Genomic DNA, 19,415 nt, shown 5'->3' with positions numbered 1-19,415 from the left:
GCTCTGCCCTGCTAACACAGTGGGGATATGGATTCATTCTCCTCAGCCTGTAGGGGCAGCTCAACACCAAGTGTGGGAAACACTGAATTAAAGAGATTATGATTCTCTGAACAGAGTAGAATGATTTGTACGGAATTGGTATAAATTGTGCTGCTCTAGCTTAACATGCACAATTGAGTGTATCAACCTCAAAGATGAGAGCTACTAGGTTAGAAGCATATTACTTTGCGATGAATCCTACTGTGGATGATGAAAATAATTTCCCCAAATAATATTCCTTCTTGCTATTTATTGCCAACTGTTATTTCACCAAGGAGAATTTGCAGAAATATGGCCATCACCTTTTTAGGAAATAACAGCTTAATTCAATCTGCCATTCTTGTGGTAAAAATAAACCTTAAATGTGCTGGAAAAGGGCCATGTCTATAAAAACCTCAGTGAGAGTTTATCAGGGAAGAGGATACAGATTTCATTTCTTCTCTCCTTTTCTCAAATAAAGACACCTTAGGACAGATAATGCAAACAGCTGTTAAGCAAAAAAAAAAACAAAACTAAAACAAAACTTAACCTTAGTTAATCTGTGAGGACTCCTTCAGCCTGGTAATATTATTCTTAAAGTGGTTTCACATTCCTCTTCCAGGAAAAGGCCAAAGAGTGCATTCTAGAAATTTGCTAAGTGGCAAAGAAATGCTAACTAAGGTGTGAAAGGGTTAGCAATACAAGAATAATTAAGTATCTATTGTGTTCTAAGTAAAATGATAAATAAAACTCCATATCGTCCTTTGAAGAGTTTATGGTCTAGTGAGGGGATATACTTATAAATAAGTATCTTCAATGGTAGCCTGTTTGATGGTAAGCAACGTGTGTTTTTGGAGCCCATAAGAGGGACAATTTGCTGATCCTCAAGACTTAAGATATCTAAGACCCACTTCGTGAGTTAATACCTGACCTAATTCCTAAGGAAGAAAGATAGTTAACGATTTAAAGAACACATGATCAGCTTCAGGGAAGAACTTGAGTGAAAGCACAGAAAGATCGAACGGTACTAAAACTATCTGGGAAAACGAAGAGATGGGACCACCAGGGAGGAGTTGGTCAGATTATGGAGGGTGTTTGAATCCTCTGCTGGGAGTGAGGATTCCTCCAGGATGTGGTCTGGGGTGACTGAAGTGCATGCAGAGCAGCGATGGGGTCGTATTTCCTTAGCCCCTGACACTCCCATTTGTTCCAAGCAGAACGATTTAAGGGGAACAAGACTCAGGCGCAAAAGTTTGTGCTAATCCCTGAGACTATAAATAAGGCCTGGATTTTTACAGCAATGGCGTAGATTAAAGAGGAAGGGACAAATTTGAGGTTCCAGGAAGGTGAGATTACCAAGAGTCTGTGGCTGTTTGGATGTAGCTCTGAGGGGGGAAGGAAGGTAGGAGTTTAGGGATTCCTCAAGTTTGGGGACTTCCTTGGTTTCTGGTTTAAGTGACCAAATTGGTGGTATGATTCCACTAATTGAGATTAAGATTAGAAGACACCAGTGTAGGGAGCAAACTTCCGAGTTCAGTTTTTGATCACATTATGTGTGAAATACCCATGGAATATTTGATGGACTGTTTTCATCGTGTTGTGTTATGTGTGCATCTAAAGCGCAGGATCAGCAGCAGACATACAGAACTGAGAGTCACTGGCAGATGGGTTGTAGTTGGGACGGTCGATCTCCATCGGGAGGATGGGAGGAGCAGAGTTTCATCAGAATTACTAAAGATGGTTTTCCATAGACCGCATTCTGCGTCTACTCCCCAGCACCACAACTGCTGGTGAGGAGAGAGCAATCAACGGGCCACCTAAATTCTGTAAATGGTCAAGGAGTGGACAGAGGACCACTGTGAAGATCTAAGGGGGAAGAAGGTGAAGAGGCCCCAGGACACCAAAGAGGGGTTGGAGATCTTTTGAAGGAACAAATGGTCACTAGTGTCATTGTGGTCAAAAGTTTCAGAAGTGAGAAGGGTCAGCGTGATTTGATAACACGGAAGCTCCCGTGGACCTGGGCAGAGCAGTGCACTGAGAGAGGGTGACAGGAGATCGTGGCGCATCCAGGAATCAGCAGGAGATGAGAAAGCAGAGAGGGTAGGAATGACCCTTTCTAAAAATTTGACCAAAGAGAGAAAAGCCAGAACAGTAGCTGGAGTTAACTACTTGAGGAATAAATGGTGATTTTTAAGTCAACCACAAAGATGAGATGGGTTCACGTTTCAAAAACTTACCAAGAAGGACTAAGAGAAGCAGAAAGAATGAAGCAACAAAGGTCGGAAAGCCGGGTTTGAGTTCTGGGCTCAACCAGAACCAGCTTTGCACTCTATGCTGCTGTTTCCCAAGAGCTAATGCATATAAGCATCCCATGGGGAGCTCTTAAAAATCAAGATTCCTCCGTCCTGAGACCTACAGAGTCACAGCTCTGGGGTGGGGGCCCAGGCATGCTCTGTGACTCTGCTGTTTTCTGCTTTTTCTCCTCACTGTCATGATTCAGTATCTTGTGCAGATTTTTCCTCCTCTTCCCACCTCTGAGTACTGAAATACTTTAGGTCTCCATCATGAAGCCTCTCCTCTCCTCTCCTGAATTCGCAGACCCGCCCTGGGTGAAGTCTTTCATTTCAGCCGCTCTCAGCCCTGATGCTGCATCTCCTCTCCCAGGCTACCTGGGAGGTCCGCATGGGAACCCAGGAGCCATCCTGTATGTAATACAAGCCAAAGCCTGCCTAGGCTTTTCCTCCTTCAGTGCTGCTGCAAACCTGTGGCTGTTCCCAGTCTTTCCCGGTTCATTTACATCTCGCCCAGTGGTGAGCCTGCCAGCTCGACCTCCAGAACGTCCCTGAACCTGCCCTTCTGTCCATCTGGTACAAACAATTGTTACTTCTCTGCTGTGATAGCATCCTTACAGCTTCCACCTTTCCATCTTAAAATCTGTTCTGCACACAGCAGCCCGGATGCTCCTTTTTCTTTTTAAATACAAACTGGATCCTGCTGGTCCCTGTGGCTAACTTCTTGCACTGACTTTCCAAACTCTCTGATTCTGACCCCCAGGGAATTAATGAGTGTCTCTTACTGGCCCTCCCGCACCAGTGCCACCTCACTGTCCCAGCCACAGCGACTTCTTTTCTTAAATGTCACGAGTGTCATTTCAGTGCCTATTTCAGAGCCCTTACCATTCCCTTTTCCTGGAAAGCATCCCCCCGACCTCTAGGCAATGGGCTTGCCCTTGTCAGCTTTCATTCCATCTGCATTATCTCCTAGGTCTCTTTATAAGGTTTAACCTTAAATATGGATTTTGCTGCCAGAAAGGGCAATGACGTCTGGCTTATGTGACCTCTCTCAGATCCTTCCTGTTGAGGCAAGACTGATTTAAAGTCAGGCGAAGTGCGGTTTACCTTCCCTCCACTCAGTTGCCGTGTGGAGCCACACTGCAGATGGTCGGTGGGGCATTTCAGCATTTACCTGCTCAGGACACTGGCCACATCCTGTCCTGATCAACCTTCCTGGCCTCAGGGAGACTAGCAATGGGGGAAGAATCAAAGAGCTAATGATTCAGGTTAGAAGAAAAAAATGTATTTCTTCCTGCCGCTGGGTTGGCGTTTTCTTTCTGACTTTTTCTCCTCTCCTTTTATTTTCCTCCCCATCTCTCGGCGGTACTAGTACTGAATTATAATGAGATGGTGAGGGTTGAAAGCTTCAGGTTATTTTTCAGTCATTTCTTTTTAAGCTCACTGCTGGTTCCCATCCATCTGGTTTCCTGTGGCGGGCTGGCAAGACCCAGCAAAGTCAGGAGTGATTCTCGCGTCTGTGCCCTTCTTCAAGCTCCTTCCCAGCCGCTGCAGAGGGCAGCGCTCATTGGCGCTTGAGAATGCCGAGCTCTGGGTGAGCTCTGGCTCTGCCTGCAGGGGAGGTGACCATCACGGGCAGAGAATTCTGACAGTAGAAAGCTGAGAAGTGTTCCCTTGCTATGTACTTCTTGAGACCTGAGCAGCCTAGTCTAGTCAGTGGTTCCTAGGACTGCACTTCCTTTTTTCTCCATCCAGAGCACTTTGGTTCAGTGGCTATTTCCGCCATTCACCTAAGATTCACTATGCCCATTAGCCCCAGCAAGGGGAGCAAGTACTTCTCTCAGACATTCGGAATGTGGAGCTTATTTTGTTGCCATAGTGTTTAGTGGAACATGATGGAGAGATACAAAATAGGAGTTATTAGCTTTAATTTGGTTTAATGCCTTAAAAACAAGGGAGCCAAGAATGACTATATTTTTGCTGACTACCTTGTCCCTACTGAAGGTTGTTGAGATAGGCTATGTAGGTCAAACTGCAGCTGTCTTCCTACATATTGATACAGCCAAAGCAATGCAGTCAATATACAGAAAGGGCCTTTTATGGAACTTGGAGACAAAAGTCAACCTCAGAAGTCCTTCTGCAGGCACAGTTCTCTTCATGGAGTCCCACCCCTATTGCTTGACTGAGGGAAGTGGTGCTGAGTGGCTTCTTAAGCAGAGGTGGCTGTGCTGTGTACCACAGATACCCACTGTCAAGTCCCTGGGACCAAGAACGTCCCCCAGTGTAGGTCGGCTGCATGGGAGTATACCAGCTTGAAAGACTCACTCGAGGAGGATTAAAGTGACTATATGCTTATAGATTCATGCTCTTCTGAGTATGACTTGTTCCTGACAGAGCATCAGCAGTTGGCAGTGGTGATGGAAAAGAAAAGACAAAGTGGCAGACAGAGGGGGCTCTCAGGTATCAGAAGCCATGAGTAATTGCAGCAGCGGATAAGCAGGGCCATTAAGACAGCATAGGGCAAGAGCACAGTGGTTAGGAGGACCCTGGGGACAGAGGCAACATCTGTGCTTGAAGAACCAGGAAATGGCCCAGTTTGTAGAAGCACACCGGCTCTCCATCCCCTTGGCTTGGCCAGACGACAGTGTAAGACCTCCTCGTGTGTGATCCTTGTTCTTTCTTCAAGCCTGGTTTGTGAAAGACGCTGAATACAATGGAATGTATTGAGCTGAGACTAGCTCAAAAGAGGGTAGGTTAGTGAGCGCTCAAAGCATTGGGTAAAACTGCAGCTGTTTGCACCCACCATGGTGTGTCCCTGCTGCTGGATACACCTTAGCAACACCACTGTTGCCTGACAACTATGCTGCTTGTTGTGAAAGGGATAATGACATTCAGTGGTAGATACAAAACAATTTATTGATACCTGCAGTTTAACAACAGAGGAATTGCAGAGCACAGCAGATCTCACAAAGCCCCAAAGTTACTGGGTGGCCCTGAGAGCAGCCTTGAGAAGCTAAGGCAGGCAGGACCCCAGCATCGGCCAAACGCCTCACTGTCCCAGTAAACAGAGCTTAATTATTGCCTGGCACCATGGTGGTCAGGGGGAACATGCAACTATGGCCAGAGGAATCCCTCCGTGATCACTGCAAGATTTACTCAGCAAGAATTAAGCCTACAATCTTCAGAAATCTTAGGAAAGTGAAATCTACAAGTGGAATTGTGCTTTAGGGACAGTTGTCCATCAAGGAGACACAGTAAAATCAGAACTAGAAGATGCACAGCAAAGACATGAAATGACAGAGAGAAGCAGCCTGGCATCAGGGTGCATCAGCAGGCCACCTGCAGAATCCATAGGTTCTAAGCACAGCAGAGGGTTGAAGCCAGGCTGCCTAGAGAAGCATATACAATTTGCCAAACACAAGGAGACCATCACCAAGGAAAGAGCTGACCTGACAGGAAGCCTTTTATGTGCTGCCTTTGGGAACTAGAGTTAGAAGCTGACTTCTCAGGCCGTAACCATTAGGGGCAGAGGATTGCAGAACCAAACGGGGGCACCAGGCCTTAATGTTCATTTCTCTGGCATCCATCTTAAACCAGCCCTTTTATTACAACAAATGATCTCTATTTGGCTAAGTTACAAACTCCTTTTATGTATGACAAATGTGGTTTGTTGGTCCTTCAGACAACTGTGGTGGGAAAGTTTCAAGGCTGATGGGGTACCGTACCCGGACACTGATGGGACACTGTGACATCCTCATGCCATCTTAACAAATGACTATGGCTATGATGACTAAAAAAAAAAAATGACTCTGATTTTTCACTGGCTGATTTGGTTTGAATGAATAAATTATTTTTATTTCATTGCATTAACTGGCAGAACATTGAATGAGCCGATAAACTCCCCGGTGTTGCTGAGCTGCAAAGAACTATTATTTGGAATTGAATTTGTATTGATTTTCTTGCGCTACAATGACTTTTCCAACATAGTAGCATGAGAGGAAAATGAGAAAAGGCCAAATAGGGCATGGGGTGAGGAATGGGAGGCTGCCTCTGGCCATGGCCCAGCCCCAGGTGGACATGGTATTGGCAGCTGCTGACTCCGGATGACCCTGTTGCTGACGGTATGATTTACAGGTTAGCCGAGCACCCAGCTTCATGGCCTTCCCTTCCCCTTCACTTCTGCCTGTTTGTTTGCAGTTATCTGGGGGCCTTGTCAGCATTCTGCTGCGGAAGTGAACAGGGTGGTGGGGTCAAGGAACACTGCAGACAGGGTACCACTCCAAGCTGGCCGTGCTAATGTCGGTGTCGTTCAGGTACACACACACACACTGAAGATGAGTGTGAGTGTTACTTTAACATCATTGTAATACATCTATCCATGCTTTTGCTTTTCCTAGTCAACTGTTGGAGAGTTGGTTGGATATTATCAGTTTATCATAATCAGATGCATTAAAATGGAAACTCGCTCGCTTACTTATTAATTCAACAAATATTTACTAAGTGACTACTTAATAAATACACCCTTCCAGGTACTAAAGGCAAGGCAGCGAACAAAAGAGTTGAAAAATGTTGTCCTTGTGTGCACAAATTAAGGAAGAATATATTTTAGAATCACTAAAGATTGCAAAATATAGTCCTCCTCCTTTCTCTAAGAGACATTGTAGGAGTGAAACGTGATATAATCAAGTGAAACAAAATGTCCTTCTTCCCTGGCTTTTGATTCAGTTTGGTCTAGCTTAGAGAATCTTGACAGCTCATAGGAAGAGGGGTTTTTTTTGGACGTAATTTTTTTCTGGCTATAAAAATAGCCCATGTTCATCACAGAAATTTTGGAAAGTGCAAAAACAGATGAAGAAGATTAATATACTCATAATCATCCAGTAGCAAAGCTTTGAAATGTTGAGTGATTTATCTAGAGGGCTTTTCCTATAACATACATAGTGATCCATACCAATTGCTATTTTAAAATTTTAAAATCTTCAATATTGATATGTATGTATGCAGTGTGGTTCAATTCCCTTATACAAAACCACATGAGAAGTATGATTTTTCTTCACGACTATGTGAGCATGATTATAAGTGAGATCAGAAGGTGGAAATCTATTTATATTCCACCCTCTCAATATATATGAATAGAAGACCAAGTCTAATAAAAGAGTGTCCTTATGTGATGTGATAACTTATGGAAAGAGAGGTAGCCAGGCAAGTATTTTGCAGAGTCTAGCAAGAAAGAATCAAGTGAGCATGTATCGGGGTGGAGGGGAAGGGTTGAGTTTAAAGCCAGGAAACACCTGACTGAAATAGTAAATGAGGTATAATTTATATTATGCTGGTTTGTGAGATGTTCTACCTCTGCTTACCTATAACTTGCTCTGAGAAACTTTTCCTGGAATCAGCAAATGAAGGGAGGTCTTACTGTGATATATTTTTATGGTACCTTTTGTCTCTCTGTCTCATCACTCAGACATGCCCTCTTCCTTACTAGTGTAATGTCCATCCTCCTTGCTAGAGCATGGGCTGTGGGAGGGTCAGAATGGTCTATATCAAGTTCAGTGATGCTGGCACAGTGCCGAGCCCACAATGAGCAGCAGGAGTGAATGAAGGAGATGGTTCCACACTTATCAAAAACCTGAAGGAAAATTAAGAGAAGCTTTGAATACAGATATACCTACTTCCATTTGGAAGTAGAATCATTCTAAAAAAATAGAATTGGAAGAGGCCAGTTCTTACATATTTTAAAAATATATAAAAAATAAAGATCATTCACTACATACCATTTTATCTTATTTAGCAATTTCCTCATTTATTTGCAATTCTAAATGCTTTTTGAGCTTTCTTAATGTCTACATAATATTCCATCATATGAACGTATGAAAAGAGGTTAACAGTGCCTATATCATTGAATATTTAGAGTATCAACAGTTGTTCAGCATTTTAAGTGATAATTTGGGCAACATATATTTTTCTATATAGCTCTCTAATCATTCTCTTAGAAAATTTTAGAAGTGGAATTACAGAATCATACAAATGAACTTCAAAAAAATATTTTTATTGAGATAGAATTTATAATACCTTGCAACTAATTTACCTATTTAAAGTGTACAATTCAGTTTTTTTCCTAATGTTCTCAGAGTTGTGCCACCTCCTTCCCACACCATCCCTGGCAGCCCTATGCCATCATGAGTCTAGTTTCTGGTTCTGTGGACTTACCTATTCTGGACATTTCCTATAAATGGAATCATACAACACATAGTCTTTTGTGTCTGGCTTCTTTGACCTAGCATAGATTTAAGATTCATCCACATTGTAGCATGTAATGTACTCATTTCTTTATATTAACAAATAATATTCCATGGTACAGATATACCGTATACTGTTTATTTATTCACTGATAATGAAAATATAAATGAACTTTGTAGTTCAGTAAATATTATAGCTTGCTCTTTTTTTTTTTTGAGAGGGCATCTCTCATATTTATTGATCAAATCGCTGTTAACAGTTAACAACAATAAAATTCTGTACAAGGGACTCAATGCACAATCATTGATCCACCCCAAGTCTAATTCTCATCAGTCTAATCTTCTGAAGCACAACGAAAAAGTTCTTACATGGTGTGCAAATTCTTACATAGTGAATAAGTTCTTACATGGTGAACAGTACAAGGGCAGTCATCACAGAAACTTTTGGTTTTGATCACGCATTATGAACTATAAACAATCAGGTCAAATATGAATATTCATTTGATTTTTATACTTAATTTATATGTGAATCCCACATTTCTCCCTTACTATTATTATTATTATTTTTAATAAAATGCTGAAGTGCTGAGTAGATGCAAGATAAAGGTAGAAAACATAGTTTAGTGCTGTAAGAAAGCAAATGTAGATGATCAGGTGTGTGCCTATAAGCTAGGTATTAATCCAAGCTAGACAAGGGCAACAAAACATCCACGGATGCAGAAGATTTCTCTCAAAACAGGGGGGGTGAGGTTCTAAGCCTCACCTCTGTTGATCCCCAATTTCTCACCTGATGGCCCCCCTGTGACTGTGCCTGTCTTAGGTTGTTCCTCCCTTGAGGAATCTTACCCGTCTCTGGCTAACCAGTCATCTTCCGGGGCCAGACAGGGAGATGTAAAGTTGGTAAGTGAGAGAGAAGCAACATTGTTTGAAGAGGTTAACTTTTTACTTCTTTGCAGATTTATGCCCTGTGGCTTCTATGCCCAGCATTTGTCTTGAGGTATCTTTACCACTTGGAGGAATTATGATACTCGGTAAATTCGATATGAGGCACGAATTCTATTTAAGGGTTGTAATTAGGAAGGAAGAAGAAAAGCTATAGAAGTAGCAGATGAAAGAAAACATGGGAAGATTGGTTATTTCTTTGACATATCTTCTTGTGGAGTAACTTAAGCATGAATAGGTTTTAAACTACTAATTAAATTGCACACACACATTAACATAATAGGAATACAGTTACATAACCAAAGCAGACCTACAATTACCAGCCATCTCCAGTGAAACCAAGAAAACCAGTTAGGCACCCTAAGCATTTGTGAAAACTTATCTATGATATGATGGATATTGTCTAACTGAATTTGAATAGTTTGAGAAAAATCTGACAATTTAAAACAACACATTCCTGGGAACTGTTCACATCACATATGTTCTTTTAACAGTAGATAGTCTGTAGTCTCAAAATTTTGGAGTGCTACAACTTGCACTTCTTCTAATTCTTGGTTGAGTTCCAACAGTATAGATCTAGTCAAATTTGTTATTTTACTATATGCACAGGCCAGCTTAGATAACTCCCTCTTCATTCCAATGGCAAGTTCAGGAACCAGTGGGATGAATGCAGCTATGACTGCAACAGTGCCAGAATCTTTGTTGACGTTTTTTGATGATCATCTTCTGGAATGACTCTTCCAGAGCATGTTGATGTTGGAACTTCTTCTTCATATCGTATCTTAGTTCATTTTCTGGGTAGCCAAATTAGGCTTTGATCCTCTGTAAAAACACAAACAGACCCTTTGCCCACACTTTGATATGCCCTTTATACCATTGTGTAGAACTCATTGGAGGTCACCACACAGGAAGTGCTTTTTTTTTTTTAAGAGAAAGGAATGTTGTCAGAAAAATGTACCTCCATAGCCGATCACCTGACACTCTTTAAGTGACTAAAATTAAGGATATTTAAAGCATGCATTTATCATTGATTTACAATTAGTTTTATCCATTCAGGGAGTAATCCCCCATTTCTTTCTTTCTTTTTTTTTTTTGGTATCATTATTCTACACTTACATGAAGGATATTATGTTTACTAGGCTCTCCCCTATACCAGGTCCCCCCTATAAACCACTTTACAGTCACTGTCCATCAACATAGCAAAATGTTATAGAATCACTACTTGTCTTCTCTGTGTTGTACAGCCCACCCCTTTCTACCCCCCCTTTATGCATACTTATCTTAATACTCCCCTTCTTCTTCCCCACCCTTATCCCTCCCTACCCACCCATCCTCCCCAGTCCCTTTCCCTTTGGTACCTGTTAGTCCATTCATGGGTTCTGTGATTCTGGTGCTGTTTTGTTCCTTCAGTTTTTCCTCTGTTCTTATACTCCACAGATGAGTGATATCATTTGGTATTTCTCTTTCTCTGCTTGGCTTATTTCACTGATCATAATACCCTCCAGCTCCATCCATGTTGCTGCAAATGGTAGGATTTGTTTTCTTCTTATGGCTGAGTAATATTCTATTGTGTATATGTACCACGTCTTCTTTATCCAATCATCTACTGATGGACACTTAGGTTGCTTCCAATTCTTGGCTATTATAAATAGTGCTGCGATAAACATAGGGGTGCATCTGTCTTTCTCAAACTTGGTTGCTGGTTCTTAGGGCAAATTCCTAGGAGTGGAATTCCTAGGTCAAATGGTAAGTCTGTTTTGAGCATTTTGATGAACCTCCATACTGCTTTCCACAATGGTTGAACAAATTTACATTCCCACCAGCAGTGTAGAAGGGTTCCCCTTTCTCCACAGCCTTGCCAACATTTCTGTTGTTTGTCTTTTGGATGGTAGCCATCCTTACTGGTGTGAGGTGATATCTCATTGTAGTTTTAATTTGCATTTCTCTGATAATTAGCAATGTGGAGCATCTTTTCATGTGTCTGTTAGCCATCTGAATTTCTTTTTTGGAGAACTGTCTGTTCAGTTCCTCTGCCCATTTTTTAATTGGGTTATTTGTTTTTTGTTTGTTGAGGCGTGTGAGCTCTTTATATATTTTGGATGCCAAGCCTTTATCGGATCTGTCATTTTCAAATATATTCTCCCGTACTGTAGGATTCCTTTTTGTTCTATTGATGGTGTCTTTTGCTGTACAGAACCTTTTCAGCTTAACATAGTCCTACTTGTTCATTTTTGCTGTTGTTTTCCTTGCCCAGGGAGATATGTTCTAGGAGAGGTCACTCATGTTTATGTCTAAAAGGTTTTTGCCTGTGTTTTTTCCTAAGAGTTTTATGGTTTCATGACTTACATTCAGGTCTTTGATCCATTTTGAATTTACTTTTGTGTATGGGGTAGACAATGGTCCAGTTTCATTCTCCTACATGTAGCTGTCCAGTTTTGCCAGCACCATCTGTTGAAGAGACTGTCATTTCGCCATTGTATGTCCATGGCTCCTTTATCAAATATTAATTGACCATATATGTCTTCTGGATTAATGTCTGGAGTCTCTAGTCTGTTCCACTGGTCTGTCGCTCTGTTCTTGTGCCAGTACCAAATTGTCTTGATTACTATGGCTTTATAGTAGAGCTTGAAGTTGGGGAGTGAGATCCCCCCAACTTTATTCTTCTTTCTCAGGATTGCTTTGGCTATTTGGGGTCTTTGGTGTTTCCATATGAATTTTTGAATTATTTGTTCCAGTTCATTGAAGAATGTTGCTGGTAGTTTGATAGGGATTGCATCAAATCTGTATATTGCTTTGGGAAGGATGGCCATTTTGACAATATTAATTCTTCCTAGCCACGAGCATGGGATGAGTTTCCATTTGTTAGTGTCCCCTTTAATTTCTCTTAAGAGTGTCTTATAGTTTTCAGGGTATAGGTCTTTCACTTCTTTGGTTAGGTTTATTCCTAGGTATTTTATTCTTTTTGATGCAATTGTGAATGGAATTGTTTTCCTGATTTCTCTTTCTATTGGTTCATTGTTAGTGTATGGGAAAGCCACAGATTTCTGTGTGTTAATTTTGTATCCTGCAACTTTGCTGTATTCCAATATCAGTTCTAGTAGTTTTGGAGTGGAGTCTTTAGGGTTTTTTATATACAATATCATATCATCTGCAAATAGTGACAGTTTGACTTCTTCTTTACTAATCTGGATTCCTTGTATTTCTTTGTTTTGTCTGACTGCCGTGGCTAGGACCTCCAGTACTATGTTAAATAACAGTGAGGAGAGTGGGCATCCCTGTCTATTTCCCAATCTCAGAGGAAAAGTATAGCTTGCTCTTTATGTTGACCCATTTTTGTTTGTAGCAATGTTAAGACTATCTAGTTCTCCATACTCTTCCTAACATTGAAATTTATTATTTTAAACAAAGACTGTTTGGAAGAGTAAGGAGACATATTGGTACTTTTTAAATGGACATTTCTTGAATAATTAGTGATATCAGCCTTTCTAAGTATCTTTATTAGTCATTGTCTTCTTCTGTGAATTTTGTATAAATGTCCCTTTGCCATTTTTATTTTAGAGGAATTATTCTTCTCACTGTGCTTCAAAAGGGCCCTTTATATGTTAAGGCTGTGAAGCCTCTACCAATACATATTTTGCTCATAATTTTACAGATAAAAAGAATTCTAATTTTGATAAAGCAGTATGTATCAATCATTTTCCTTCAATTTCAGGCTTAGAAAGGCCTTCCCCGTGCTAACATTCAGTAAGTATTTTAGTTGTGTTATGGTTTTGTGTAGAAGATATTTTTGTTAAAAGGGGATTTATTTTGGTATAAAGTAAGATATAGATTTAACTTTATGTTGTTCTCCAAAAGGGCATCTGAAGCCTTTTCCCATTTAATTTACATATCACTTCTGTGGTATAAAACCGTTCTTCTTGTGTGAGTGTTTCTGAAACATGCTGTAACTTATAACTAATTTGAATATCTGAGTTATGACCAAGCCACAACCCTTTTCCTTGTTATGGCTTTATAATAGGACTTTGTAATATTTGTGACCTTTATTAAGCCATATTAATCACTCCAGTGCTCTTACAAGGATTTTACTTCTTATTTAATCCTCACAAAAACTATATGTAATAGATATTAGTATCCTCGTTTTACAGATGAAGAAACTGAGGCAAAGAGAGAAAAAGATACAAGGTGCTATAGGAAGTGGCAGACCCCGAATCCAAGCAGCAACTATCCCTTCCTTTCTCAGCAGTGTGCAATACCACCCCGTGGAATTCTGGAACATATGAGCCAGCAGTTTAAATCTTTACTGTTAGTTATCATGCAAGTTGATGATATGTTATGCTTGTCTCTTTCCAGAGTCTTTTGATAATTGCATGAATATTTTAGTTACATTATAAGAAATACTTAGGTCTTAAGATTTTAAGGAGTTTTATTGCCGACTGTCAGACCTTTAAAAAACCACACCTCCAAATAATGCATTACTCTGAGTGTCTTCCATGAGTGAGGTTATTTTAAAACGTCATGTTTTCAGGAAAGGTGTGAGACTGATGACAATTTTTGTGCCTGTCATATCTGAGACTGTATTGTTAGTTTGCTCATGAATAACCATAATTATTGGGAAATAAAAACAAAAACAAAAGCAAAACCATGGATTTGATTAATTATACTCTGCTGTATGCTAATATAGGAGAAAGTTCTAGTACTCACAGCCTGGGTTTTGTTCCACTTTACTTCTTTTTTAAAATTTTTGTTTATCCAGCTTTATTGAGATACATTTGACAAATGACATTGTGTAACAAGCGTTGAGTTGTGAGGATCTGATATGTTTGTATTGTGAGATGATTACCACAGTAAGGTTACTTAACACCTCCATCACCTCATATAATTGCTTTGTGTGTTTCTGGTTTCATTTTGTTTTAGTGAGAAAATACATAAAATTTACTCTTAGTAACTTTCCAGTATACAATCAGTATTGTTAACTACAGTCACCAAGCTTTATGTTCGGTCCCAGAACTTACTCATCTGATAATTGGAAGTTTTAACCTTGGACCCCAGTCACCTTCCAGCCCCCTGGCAACCACCAGTCCACTCCTTGTTTCTGAAAGCTTGGCTATTTTGTATCCCACATGTAAGTGAGATCATATAGCATTTTTCTTTCTCTATCTGATATATTTTATTTAGCATAATGCCCTCAAGGTCCACCTGTGCTGTAGCAAATGACAGGATTTGGTTCCTTCTATAAAGCTGCATAATATTCCATTTGTATATGTACCATGTTTTCTTTATCTGTTCATCCATAGGTTGTTCTCATGTCTTTGTGAATAATGCTGCAGTGAATAAAGGAGTGCAGATATCTCTTCAAGGTAGTGATTTTATTTCCTTCAGAGATAGACCCAGGAATGGGATTGCCAGGTCATATTGCAGTTCTATTTTTAATTTTTTGAGGAATCTCCATTACTTCCTCAGAGTTGCTGTATCAGTTATATTTTGAAGATTAGCCCCTTACCAGATATGTGGCTTGCAAATATTTTCTGCCATTCCATAGGTTGCCTTTATACTTTGTTGATTGTTTCTTTCACCACACAGAAACTTTTCAATTTGAGGTGGTTCTGCTTACTTAATTTTTGCTTTTGTTGCTTATGCTTTTGGTATCATTTTAAAAAATTGTTGTCAAGACCAATGTCAAAGAGTTTTTTCCATTTTTCCTTTTACCCTAGAAGAGTTTCCTTCAAGTTTTATAGTTTCAGGTCTTACATCTAGTCTTTAATCCATTTCAAGTTAGTTTCTGTGAGTTGTGTAAGATGAAAGTCCAATTTCATTCTTTTGCATATGAACGTCCAGCAAATAAGTGACTCCCTTGTCAAATATTAGTTAACTATATATGTGAAAGTTCATTTCTGGGCTCTTGATTTGGTTCCACTGATCTGTATGTCTGTTTTTATGCTGGTACTATACTGTTTTGCTTACTATAGCTTTGTTATATAGTCTGAAACCAGGAAGTGTAATGATTCCAGCTTTCTTATTCTTTCTCAAGTTTGCTTTGGCTCTTTAGGGTCTTTTTTGGTTCCATACAAGTTTTAGAACTTTTTTTCTCTATTTCTGTGAAATATGACTTTAGGATTTTAATAGGGGTTGTATTTAATCTATAGGTGGCTTTGGTTAATATGAACATTTTAACAATATTATTTTTTCCAATCCATGAAATTGCTAGTTACTTCTGTTTATTTACTGCAAAGAAACTTACTATTTTTAAAATTCTCTTAATTTTGCTAAAAATCCAAATTTTCAACTATGATATATCTAAGATCTTTTTCTTTTAAAAACCATCTTGCCTTTTGTCCAGTGAGCACTTTTGCAAGCTCAAATCTTTTTTCAGCTCAGAAGAATTGTTATTACTATTAAATTATTGTTTATTTTTTATCAGTGTTTTGTCTCCTAAAATTCCTGTTGTGTTCAATATTGTATCCATCTCATCCTTTTATTTATTTCTTCCTTTTTTGACAAGTTCATTGTCAGTTTATAATTTTCCTCTTAGCTTGTTCTTTCATTATATATTTAAGAAGGACACGTCTTGTATCAGATGTTCAATAGGCACTGGCAATTTAAGGGTGAACATCTCAGACATAAAGCCCACCTTCATAAAGCTGATGATCTAGTGAGAAAAACAGGAAGTAATCAGTAGGACCCTACATGAGGCAATGTCTTAGACTGTATTTTGTGGTTAACAAGTGATCGTCTCCCCATTTCTGAAACCACTGGTCTATAATTTGTGAAGCTGGGTCTAGGACTCCCTTGCCAGATCCTGGCTCTCTTAAGGTTCTACCAATAGTGGGTGCCAGAGGAAACTGGACAGTGAAAGAACAAGAAAGTCCACTTCCTCCTTTTCTATCCCTGTTGGCATCAACCCAGCAGAGTTCCTTTGTCTTGGAAATGGCAGATACTTCTTGCTGCCAGCTTGTTTTTCAAATACCTCCTGAACCAGCTTCATTTATTCCCCTCCAAGATACCAGCACCCATCTGCTTGGCAGTCCTTCTCACAAGTCTGGGTCTTGACTCCTTGGGTCCCTCTTCCAAGTTCTAAGATACTAGCACCAATGCCTTGTCCTTGGGCATTTGAGCTGTCTGTAAGGTTCAGAGCTCTTTAATGCCCATCTCATCCCTTGGCTCCCCTCTCCCCCATTCGTAGGGTAGGATCTGCTTCTACCAGTTTACCTTTTACCTTTTTAGTCTTTCAATTTTACATTAATATTTTCTGTCAAAACAACTGGTGTGTTTTCTATTTTCCTGCCTGGGTCCTGACTGATAACCTGTCTTTTGTTTCACTAGTTCAGTTTTCTGCATTATTCAGTATGTTGTTTACCATCTCCTTGATAAATATATTTCTAATTCAGCATTAATTTTCTTTTTTTCCTGCATAGTAGCAGTTTTCTTGATTTCAGATGTTATACTATTTATAACTCCCTACTCTAGATTCTCAGTTGCTATTTCCTTTTGATTTTAAAGAACTTAAATTAGAAGTTATTTAAAAATGCTTCTTGTTTCTTGTCTTAGAGGAAGCCATTTAATTTAAGTACTATGGTTTGTCTCCTTCATTTCTAATATAATTCCTTTTTATATGGCTGGGGATGTCTTCTCTATTTCAAATTGCATAGGTTCCTATAAGGATCTTTTAAGCCTTGAAACCAGCATAGGTAATACAGATATTTAGTTTGCCAATTCAGAAACTGATTAGGTTGCATGCCCTATGGTAGGGATCATAGGTAGAGCTAGATTTAACTCTCAGGCTAAGAGTCTATTTCCATAATTTTTAGTATATGCAGTAGTTGGTGGAATACGGTGTGTTAGTCCTCCTTGGGAGCCCAGTTCCCTGACCACCTACTTTATTGCTTTTAATACTTAATCTTTGTATTTCCACATTGAGGGGTGTTAAAATGCTTCTTAGTGGAACTCTTCCAATGATTCCAAATATCACTTGGAAAGAGAAAAAGGATGGATGGGTCCTTTCTTCAGTCTGATCCTACCTGTATGAGATCCCATAGAAATTTCTCAAAGACCTTGTTTATAGACAATATCCTTTTCTATATCCTATTCAAAGTTTTCCTTTTTTATATACGTGTTTAATAATCTATCTCTTTGAGCAGTTGGGTATGGGGAGGAAAAAGGACTTTCCTGTAGTTGTCTTTGCGTCTACCAATGTAGATCATGTAGGGGAGGGTGGAGGTAACCATGACTTACGCATTTGTCACATTTTCCATTTGTATTAAGCAAGCAAAGGGAATAGAAGCAGAAGATAAAATTGAAATCCCCACTACTAGTTTTCTGTGCTTCATCTGGTTGAATATAGATTTGCTGATGTTATCAAAACTACAATCATCATTTAGCAACAATGAGCAAGACTTTCTTCAGAAAAAAAAGGCATCAGGAAAAGAAACACATGGCTAACACACCAAACAAAGTTAGCCACAAAAACCAACTGATGTCTTGTGTTAGAGTTATTCACATTCTGTGATACACTATTTTCAATGTAGTTTGAAGGAATAAATAAATCACATGGGAAAGAGATTTTTGACCCAAAGTTCTTTTAGAGGAGATCAAAAGAGAATATGTGGCAAAACTGTGTGGGAAACATGAGATTTTTCCTTGAGGGGATTCCTCACGATCCTTCCTTCACTCATGGTTTTGTCATCAGTACATGGCCTTCATCACATAGTCAGAAATTCTGCATCATTTACAAATCTCAGTGAGAAGGAAGCTGGTTTCACACTTTGGGGGATAGCAGAGAAATGAGAGGATAGATCCCGCCACCTGCCTGTGATGCAAGTCCTTTTAAGATCTTTTGCCTCCTATATATTGATGAAGATCTCTGAATATATAGCGACCACTGACAAAAGACATGGGTTGCCTCTGGGAGGGAATACATTAAGAGTAAAATTCAGAAGAAAGTGACTCCATGGATTGCTGTGCTTGTTATTCATGGGAGTGTTTTTGACTTGCTAAAAGCAAGTTTAATGTATTTATACAATTTGTAAAGATGTAACTGATTCTGGAGCTCTGCTCTTTACAGGGAACATATTTCATGTTATTGTAAGCACTAAAGAAAATTAAATCAATAAATCCACAAGCCTGTAATTTGAGATACTCAATTGAAGAAAAATAGATTGTCAGGGAGGGAGGGGGAAATCGTTTACATTGAGGAAGACTTGTAAAAAAGTCTTTGCTGTAGGATCCCAGGCTTCCCAGTGACAGCAAAAATGAAGCTTAGGCTATAACATTATCAAAGTGTCATTATAACACCCAGGAAGAAGCAAAGGCCAGCTCCCTTTTGATAATGAAGCTTATGCTCAAGTGGCATGTCATGCAAATGAAGCTGGTCCTTCCTGAACTGCTCTGTGTCCTCTGTCCTGAGAAAGCCTTGCTGGTTAGCAGGCAGCCGCTGAATGTCAGGATGGTGGATTTTTCCCCATCACTGGCAGCAATGCTCTGTGACCACAGGCAGGCCAATTAACCTCTCCAAGCGTCCCCTTCCATGTGTAAAAGGTTAACAGTGCAGCTTATTTACCAAGTGCCGTGAGCCTTCCGTGAAGGACTCTGCACAGATAGCCAGCATTGTTCTCTGACTGCAGGGCACTGTATTTTTTAATCATATGTTTGCTTGGATAGATTATAGATTTTGTTGTGGTTGAATGTTGCCCCTTCTCCCCATTTACAAATAAAAGACTAATAGGTAATGTCACTCTCTTATCATCTTCTAGAGCCCCCTAGAGGGTTAAGGGAATGGCAGAGGTTACGGATTAATAATGCACTCTTTAGTTAATAATAAAAAACCACGTGCATCTCAGCTGCATAATAGCTGTGGATAGCAATTTATTAGGCCAAGTGTGTCCGGATGCTGAGCAGATAATGCTTGCAGAGTCATGAAATGACAGGGGTT

At 39.7% G+C, this 19,415-nt stretch overlaps 1 protein-coding gene across 10 annotated transcripts in view; it reads left to right on the top strand.

Annotated features, from left to right (window-relative positions):
- The window catches only part of UNC5D (unc-5 netrin receptor D), a 585,797-nt gene that overhangs the window by 349,876 nt on the left and 216,506 nt on the right, over positions 1 to 19,415 (top strand). The gene's annotated exons all lie outside the window — the stretch shown is intronic.

Source organism: Manis javanica, chromosome 12 (assembly GCF_040802235.1).
Source record: "Manis javanica isolate MJ-LG chromosome 12, MJ_LKY, whole genome shotgun sequence".
NCBI lineage: Eukaryota > Metazoa > Chordata > Mammalia > Pholidota > Manidae > Manis > Manis javanica.
The sequence above is the reverse complement of the archived record's forward strand: the minus strand, read 5'-3'. Positions and strand labels throughout refer to the sequence as shown.